At 45.8% G+C, this 9,227-nt stretch overlaps 1 non-coding gene and 1 pseudogene across 1 annotated transcript; both read right to left on the minus strand.

Moving 5' to 3' along the window:
- Positions 1-796: 796 nt before the first annotated feature.
- LOC136306942 (large ribosomal subunit protein uL30-like) lies at positions 797-4,282 on the minus strand (annotated as a pseudogene).
- A 3,475-nt stretch (positions 4,283-7,757) lies between these two features.
- TRNAV-AAC (transfer RNA valine (anticodon AAC)) lies at positions 7,758-7,833 on the minus strand. Its single transcript has one exon. It is a non-coding gene; the product is annotated as a tRNA-Val (tRNA).
- Between the last annotated feature and the right edge of the window lie 1,394 nt (positions 7,834-9,227).

Genomic DNA, 9,227 nt, shown 5'->3' on the forward strand with positions numbered 1-9,227 from the left:
CCTTTAATCCAATATACAAAATAGGGAAGTCTCTAATTCAAAGTCACTTATCTGAGGCATGATGGGATTGCACCACCCCACATCAAAAAGGGTGGAAAAGGCTTAGTCCTAAAACCAAGCCCCAGGCTACAAGGATCCTGCCTCCCCACAGCCTGCCCCCAACACACATTAATATCACCTGGGCGACAGGCTTCCATGTGGGCAGTGCCATCTTTAACAAAGTGAGCATAATATATATATTTTATCTGCCCAACACACCTCTTCTAGGCTCTGGTGCTGCAGGCTGGGGCTTTGTTCCTGGGACTGAGGACCCCCCCTCTGCTAAACTTACTTCCCGCCACAAGAGTCTCTCCCAGCTGCTGTTCGCTCCGGGGAGCTGGGCAGCCCTCTCTGTATTTCTGCTTTTCCTACCAGTCTTATTGTGCCTTCTTCAGTGTTCCTTGGTTGAAGAGTCCTCTTAGTTTAGTCCAAAGTTGATTTTTCCAGATGATGGTTCTTAAAATTCGTTTGCAATACACTTTGGTTCTGGGATGTAGAAGTTGGTACGTCTGCCTACTCCATCGCCATCTTGTCTCCCCTGTTTTATATATATATTTTAAAGTTATTATTTTTTCATTAAAGATTTGTCTGCAAGCCAGATGCAGCCATCAAAAGAGTCACATCTGGCTTGCGAGCCATAGGTTTCTGACCCCTGATTTAGAAGGAAGTAGAGAGACTTGAGCTTAAAAAAATGGAAGAACCCTATGAGAACTATCTGAATTCACGAGAAATAGTAATATAAAAATCATAGGCATGCCTATGGAGAAGATCATTTGAAGGTCCACAGGAAGCTGCTTGCTTCTTTGAAATGCTTTCCAGCAGCATGGATCTCATGAATTAGATCCTCCATGCAGATTACAGTGTTATAAAGTATTTCCATGAGTTACATAAAGACACCAAGGTAGTATATAGAAGAAATTTTAGAAGGAGCTTTATTATTAAGTCAGTGACATGCACAGGGCATAATCCCAAATCATGCAGTATGGATCACAGTTCTGAGGTTGCTTTTATAGAAAAAAATCACATACTAGTTAAAGGAAAGGAAGGGGGAGCATGGTACAAAAGTCATTTACTAACAAGCTTATTGTATTTTTGCTGTCTTGTTACAACATTTATCTATAGGATCTATCAAAAGAAAAAATAAGGCCCTGGCTGGTTGGCTCAGTGGTAGAGTGTCGACCTGGCGTGCGGAAGTCCCGGGTTCGATTCCCGGCCAGGTGCCCATCTGCTTCTCCATCCCTCCCCCTCTCCTTCCTCTCTGTCTCTCTCTTCCCCTCCAGCAGCCAAGGCTCCATTGGAGCAAAAGATGGCCCGGGCACTGGGGATGGCTCCTTGGCCTCTGCCCTAGGCGCTACAGTGGCTCTGGTCATCACAGAGTGACGCCCCAGATGGGCAGAGTATGGCCCTCTGGTGGGCGTGCCGGGTGGATCCCGGTCGGGCGAATGCGGGAGTCTGGTCTGTCTGACTGCCTCCCGTTTCCAGCTTCAGAAAAATACAAAAAAAAAAAAAAGAAAAATAAACATTCCTACACACTAAGACGATAAGATAATACAGTAGTGATGAATGTTTTTATTTTTTAGAAGATTTTTAAATTAATTAATTACTTACTTACTTAATTAATTTTTTGTGGGAGAGACAGAGAGAGTCAGAGAGAGGGACAGATAGGGACAGACAGACTGGAATGGAGAGAGATGAGAAACATCAATTCTTCATTGCGGTTCCTTAGTTGTTTATTGATTGATTTCTCATATGTGCCTTGACTGGGGGGCTACAGCAGACCAGGTGACCCCTTGCTTGAGCCAGTGACCTTGGGCTTAAGCTGGTGAGCCTTGCTCAAACCGGATAAGCTCATGCTCAAGCTGGTAACCTTGGTGTCTCAAACCTGGGTCCTCCATGTAACCGTGAGTGGAAAAATTCTGCTTGACCTTTTGACTAAAATTAAAGAAAGCAAGAATTGACTGCTCCCTACCATAAACCACTGAGAAATTTGCTTAGAGCTAGTTCACCGGAGGCAGCTCGACCACAACCGAAACTGCTTACCAAATAGGTATGTGTTCCTGATAAAGATAGGATAAGGGTTAACAACTAACTGCCAACTCAGCTTCTGTAAATGGTTGCTTGCTTGCCTACCAAAGTATAAAAGCCCTTGCAAAAAGACTGAGAGTGCGCTTGGCTACCTCCTTGCCTTGAGCCCGCTCGCGAGTGTAATAAACTTTTTCTTCTGTTTTACCCACATACTTGCGTCTAGAGTCTTAGTGGTGCGCCCTCGGTCAACACTCCACATCCCAGTCCGACGCTCTATTCCACTGTGCCACCGCCTGTTCAGGCAGTGATGAATGTTTTACATACGTGACAAAGACATTTCCAAACATTCTAGGATTTATAACCTATCCCTGTCACTACAATTGTGGAAAATGCTTAGTGTAGGATAAAGAGAGAAGCTAAATGAAGTTACTTTTGCTAAGAGTGTTGGGGTTAGCTTATTAAGAAGTCTAAAACTAGTCCCCATTTGCTTAGTTTACAAGTTTTATTGTTGGGCAGATAAAATATATTATGCTCACTTTGTTAAAGATGGCTCTGCCCACGTGGAGGCCATCACCCAGGTGATATTAATGTGTGTTGGGGGCGGGCTGTGGGCAGGCAGAATCTTTGTAGCCTGGGGCTTGGTTTTGGGATTAAGCCTTTCCCACCCTTTTTGATGTGCGGTGGTACAATCCCATCATGTCTCTGATAAGTGACTTTGTATTAGAGACTTTCCTATTTTGTATATTGGATTAAAGGTTTTGATTTCTACACTATAAAATGGGGGCAGAGTGGAAGCTTGCTCTCTCAGTTCCTGAAATTAGCATTAGAGAGCAGAGCAGAGAAAGGTCATGTGGAGGAGGCCAGGAGAAGCAGCCAAGATGGTGGAGTATTGAGTGAGAGGCCAGTTTGTGCAGAGTTTGTGCAGGGAGAAGGAAGAAGATGGGGAACAGAGGTGAATAAGTCTGGTGAGCTAGAAACCTTTGATTCTAGGAAACTCGGATAAGTCAGAAGCTTTGTGAGCACTGAATGTGAATGGGTTTTGGAGCCCAGTGTGTGTTTTTACTTGCCCTCTGGGTGCAAGCTAGGATTAAAGATGATGGGCCATCAGTTTTTGGCTCCATTGTTTCTTTACCAACTGTTCGAATCTAATGCGAACCTGTATGGGCCAGGGTGCTGTGATAGTGGCCGTGGCTTCTGGCTTTACATTTATACATACAAAGGATTTCAAAATGATGATTTAGAGAGCGTATAAAAAGTTACAGAAGGCCCTGGCCGGTTGGCTCAGCGTTAGAACCTTGGCCTGGCGTGCGGGGGACCCGGGTTCAATTCCCGGCCAGGGCACATAGGAGAAGCGCCCATTTGCTTCTCCACCCCCCCTCCAAAAAAAAAAAAAGTTACAGAATACAGATTTTTTATGCAAGGAAAGGGGAGGGGGGCTTGTGGTCCCTTTGTCTAGAGGTATATGTCACTCTTACGACTCCAGGATGGAGGAAGAGTCAGGATTAGTGTAGGAATTTTTAATTAAGGTACATAAATATTGTTTCCTAAAGGCTTTTAAGAAAAGAGAAGAGGAAGGGGTTTTCAGATAGGTTCTATCTTCTTTGCTCTGTCTAGCAACTGGCATCAATCCTTCCAGAAAACTACAGGAACTATGACTAGCTAAATTTTGCCCCTGCAAGCTCTTCTTATTTTTTCTTCCTCAGAAAGAAGGGGTAAGGGGGCCTGACTCTTCCTTTTAAAATACTAATGTTAACAATTTTGTGATTCCTTGGCACCTTATCACAACACCATGTTCACTAAGAGACAGAGCAACTAATATGTTATTTGTCAAGGCAATTTGCTTTCTGTTGGTTTTGCCATAACAACATTTGTAGATCAATTCATTTACTGACTTCAGGTTTGGGTATTCCTCTGCCCTGTACCATAAATGGTACTACCATCCTCAGCATGTTAATCAAAGCCTTGTTGAGCTTAACAAAGGTGACACTGAGGATCTAGAGATAGCATAAAAGCTGCAGCACCTTTCAGACCTTTGGGTTCATACTGTTGATTCTTCAAATCCTGATGATAAGTGCCAGTTTGGGTCCCTCTTATCCATAGAACTTGCCAGTCCTTCTTGCCATCCCAGCCATTTTAGTCTCAGTGCTATACATCTGTGTCCCTTGTGATAGTGCTTAGCTTGTTCATGGATGAGCTTTCTCCTTGCTTTTTGAAGCATCTTTTAGGCTGTTGTAAGGTACTAAAAAGCTGAAAATTGATATTGATATTCTGGGAGAAAAGGTCAGGCTTTCCTGTCCCATCCCTTCTTTAGGGAAGGGAGGGAGAAGAATGTAGAAGTTTCTGGCTTGCAAGAACAATGGGTCATTTAGTTTTAAATCTAAAATAAATGTTAACCTAGAAACTTCTGCTCTTTCCATAGGAGGCAGAATTTACATACCACCTTGCATTGATTTTAGTTCCTCCCCCTTCCTGGAATCTTGAGAGTAAAATACCTCTAGGCTAATGAGGGAAGATGAACCTGAAAGATTTATAAACATCTTTGATTGTGTTACCTTGAAAGTCTTAATGTTTCTGTGTATCCCCTAAATAAATGTTGTCAGCCTGTACCATGATGTCATGCTCTCCCCTGCCTGTGTGTGATCAAGGGTATATAAGCAGTCCCTGAACTATTTTTGGGACTGCACGATTTGGGTCTGATGCCCCGTGTCAGCCATATGTGACTGGCATATTTAATAAATCCCTTCCTCTAATAAAACTCTTCAAAATTCATCTGGCCTCGGTGTCTCTATGTGAACTCAATGAAATGAAGTATGGTTCCTTTCAGAATCTGGGGTGAGGTACTTTATAACAAGGCACACTTATTTCTCAGGTGCTTGATCTTCAGTTCTGAAATCTCTTCACTGAAGGGTTTCTGCACAGCAAGAAACTTCTTTTCTCTGCATCCTCCATGGTTCCCTCTGGAAAAGAGCTGGCACTGGAGACATTTTAAAGACATTAGATGAGGTGATGATGACAAAGGTGAAGATAATATGGTCCAAACATTTATTCTTTGCTGTTCAGTCTCAGCCCTGAAAGCTGCAAATTCCTTCTGTTCAATGATCTCTTTCCTTATTTCCCTGTTGCTGGCTCTGCTCCTGCAAATGAAAATGTAACTTAATCACTGGTCACTAAAACCAAACCACTGTCACCCTGCTTGGGCAAAAAGAGCTTTTATTGTGTTTGTCTGAGAGGTTAAACGGGCTCCAGAAATGTGGTCTTGGTTCACTCTAGCACTAAACTTTGCTTTCCTTTGTAATGCAGGAGGTCCAGACCCAGAAAATCATTCTGGTGTTGTTGTGGAAACCCAAAGAAACCATAAGGAAGACCAGATGGAGTGGACACAGCCTGTATTACTTACATACAAGGACAACATTGATGGCAGCATATTGATGAAAGCTCTGCACTCTGTTGAGGGGTCTGTGGTTTTTATAGCTAAGCCCTAGGCAATTGCTCAAGTGTAACTCTGTCTATGGGCAAGCAGGCAGGGAAGCAGGAGGTGGGGGGGGGGGAAGGGGAAGCATATGTGCCATTCTGTGCTGTTTCTCTGATGATATCCAGTGATTTGGTTTCTTTGTCCTTAGTAAAACTTTAGCTGCAGTTCTACTGCCCTCTATCTCATAGCCCATGGTCAGGATCTGTGACCATGGTGCCAGTGACTGGGGAGGGGGAAGGACCATGTCCAGCATCAACCCTACATACATCCTTTGTGATGGTTGCATGTCTTCCTTGTAGGTAGGAAGATGGCCATCAGCAGCTCCAGGCTTATCTCTCCCCTACTCAGCACTCACAGGAGTGATGGTACAGATGTCCTACAGCAGACAGAGGGAGGTGGAACAGCCTGGTGACTCACACCTTAGAAGTGGGGCACGGGAGTACTTCTGTGTACAGCCTGAAATACAAACAGGGATCATCAGGCCCCTCTGGGACAGAAAACCCCTGTTGCTTGCTGTTTTTAGTTTGGTGGTCAGAAGGAATTTATGCTCAGCAGCCATTGTTTTCTGCATAATGTGCCCTCAGGGCATGCGGGCCATGGTTTCATCCTAGTGCCTTTCTAGACTGGATACTCCGAGGCCCTGCCTCATCATCCCAAAGCTGTTCTACCTCTTTGCCATTACTGTATCTTTCCCCCAGGGCACTTGTTCATCCTCATGGACAGGGGGTGGGGGGCATACATACTGCTTTCATAGCCTGGCAGAGGTGGCTTCCACTGAAGATCCCCCTGACCAATAGACTGACCAATGTGCCCTTTGGGCTCTTCTGCTGCAGCACCTATTGCCCCTCATGCCTCTTGAGTTTCCCTGTCTGTCTCCCTACCAGCTTGAAGGCAGAGCAGCTTGTCCTTCTTGGGATTGCTGGGTCCTAGACCAGGACCAGGCTGGGTCTCAAGATGCTGGGAGGGAGTAAGGCTGGCAGTGGTAAGATCAGCATGATCGCGGGGCCCACAGGGCCTCAGGCTCAGCAGCGCCACTCCTGTTATGGTTTAGTTTCAGGGTTGGTGCAGAAACTCCTATGTAACCTGTTTGGCTTAGTCTGGCTTACCTTCTGGAGAGGTCTTTTCTCTGTTAATCATTCTTAAAACCACCATGCTTCTTGCTGCATAGTTTGTGTCTCTGCTCAGCACGCCATCAGCAGTGGGGACCAGGTTTTCTGTCTTTCGTGTTCCAATGTTGCATACAGTTCTTCGTACATTTGTAACTCAGGGAAGATGTAGAGCAGTGGTTATCAAACTTTTTGATATCAGAAGACTTACACTCTTAAAAATTACTGAGGACCCATTAATGTGTGTTCTCTCCAGTGGTGTGCTGTGCTAGTCTGTCTCTCACCAGCTGATTGTGTGCCCTTTTTTCCAACTGAGTTCATGACATGACCTTGGTGGCTTAAAATGGGCTGTGGTGAGAATATTTACACTGTGGAAATTGGCAAATATTACATATCACAACTTTACCAATGGAGACCCAGTTGTTTAACATTTACCAGAACACATGGTTATATATATCAATGCTCACTATCTCACAGTTTTCAATTGAGAAATTTATAAAACAAATATGAAGGATACATTTCACTAGCCATTAGTGGCTTTGAATGTGCTGTCGACTACCACAGGTAGATGGTACAGACAATGGTAGAGAGACCCCTCTGGGACCACCTTCTGAAGAGTGCACCCATACCCAGGACAGAGCCTTGCCTGGTGCTTCTGCAGAGGAGAGGCTGTGCCTGTTGAGGAAGACTTCTTTTTCATCCTACCCTCTCCTTCCATGTGAGGAGAGCATGCCCAGTAGAGTGAATTTTAACAAGGCTAGATGCATGGACACTATTCAGTATAAGTGGAGGTTTTTTTTTTTTTTTTGTATTTTTCTGAAGCTGGAAATGGGGAGAGACAGTCAGACAGACTCCCGCATGCGCCCGACCGGGATTCACCCGGCACGCCCACCAGGGGCGATGCTCTGCCCACCAGGGGGCGATGCTCTGCCCATCCTGGGCATTGCCATATTGCGACCAGAGCCACTCTAGCGCCTGAGGGAGAGGCCACAGAGCCATCCCCAGTGCCCGGGCCATCTTTGCTCCAATGGAGCCTTGGCTGTAGGAGGGGAAGAGAGAGACAGAGAGGAAAGTGCAGCGGAGGGGTGGAGAAGCAAATGGGTGCTTCTCCTGTGTGCCCTGGCCGGGAATCGAACCCAGGTCCTCCGCATGTTAGGCCGACACTCTACCGCTGAGCCAACCGGCCAGGGCTGGAGTTTTCTTTTTAACAGGGACAGAGAGAGAGTCAGAGAGAGGGGTAGATAGGAACAGACAGGAATGGAGAGAGAGAGATGAGAAGCATCAATCATCAGTTTTTCATTGCAACACCTTAGTTGTTCATTGATTGCTTTCTCATATGTGCCTTGACCATGGGCCTTCAGCAGACCAAGTAACCCCTTGCTCGAGCCAGCGACCTTGGGTCCAAATGGTGAGCATTTTGCTCAAGCCAGATGATCCCACGCTCAAGCTGGCGATCTCAGGGTCTCGAACCTGAGTCATCCGCATCCCAGTCCAACACTCTATCCACTGCGCCACCACCTGGTCAGGCTAAGTGAATTTTTTTAAATACCTAGATGTGCCCCCAAAGAGATTTAACACACAGGCTGAGAGTAGGAACTGGAGGAAAAATACAAACATTTTATGTTGGAACCACTGCTATCACTTCCTAGGTGAGCTCAACACACAGACTTTTCTCATACCTCCCTGGCACAGATGAAGCGTGATGGAGGATCTCCCAACAGCAGAGGGGCCAGAGAGATGGCTGCTGTCTAGCTGTCTGCCATCACCTCTCTGCTGTGTCCTGCATTTATGTCCTGTCTGCTGTCCCTGTCTTTCTGTTTTACTGTGTCCTGTCTGCCTTGTCCTGTTTGTTGTCTGCTGTCTGCTGTGTCTGGTTTCTGTCAGATTCTCCTGTCTACCTTCTCCCTTCTGTTATTGTGGGCAAATACTTGCCTGTGAGAGGCAGTCCAGGTGGTTCTCAGGTATATAATCTAAGAGGTACGTTTCTCCCCACCTTCAATATCAGACTAGTCTCTGGGGTTTCATCATGGGCATGTACCTTTTGGTGGGTAAGCCTCCTTTTTCTACCAGCCTGTAATTTCTTGTGACCAGTGTCATGGAGGGCTTTCTTTATGGATGAGATAAATTTAGAAGAGCTCTTAATGCAAAATAGGAGTTTGCCAGTGTCAGTAGAACTGACTAGAGTTCCCTCTTGCCTTTTTGTGTGTGGGAGGTTGGGGAACCAAGGATGGGGGAAAGGGAGCCCTCCTGAAGGTTATGGTCCTAATGTAGGGTCACTGAGGGCTGCATGATGAGGGGAGACAGGGTCCCACATTCCTCCTTGGAGCTGGCCCTTGACACAAAGGCAGCTTTGGGGATATGGTGAGTGTAAAGCCATTATCCAAAGCTACCATCACAGCTGCCTGGCCCATGCAGGTTCACATTGGATTCGGACAGTCGGTAAAGAAACAACGGAGCCAAAAACTGGTGGGCCATCATCTTTAATCCTAGCTTGCACCCAGTGGGCAAGTAAAAACACATACTGGGCTCCAAAACCCACTCATTCAGTGCTCACAAAGCTACTGGCTTATCTGAGTTTCCTAGAA

The sequence above is a fragment of the Saccopteryx bilineata genome, chromosome 5 (assembly GCF_036850765.1).
Source record: "Saccopteryx bilineata isolate mSacBil1 chromosome 5, mSacBil1_pri_phased_curated, whole genome shotgun sequence".
Classification (NCBI taxonomy): domain Eukaryota; kingdom Metazoa; phylum Chordata; class Mammalia; order Chiroptera; family Emballonuridae; genus Saccopteryx; species Saccopteryx bilineata.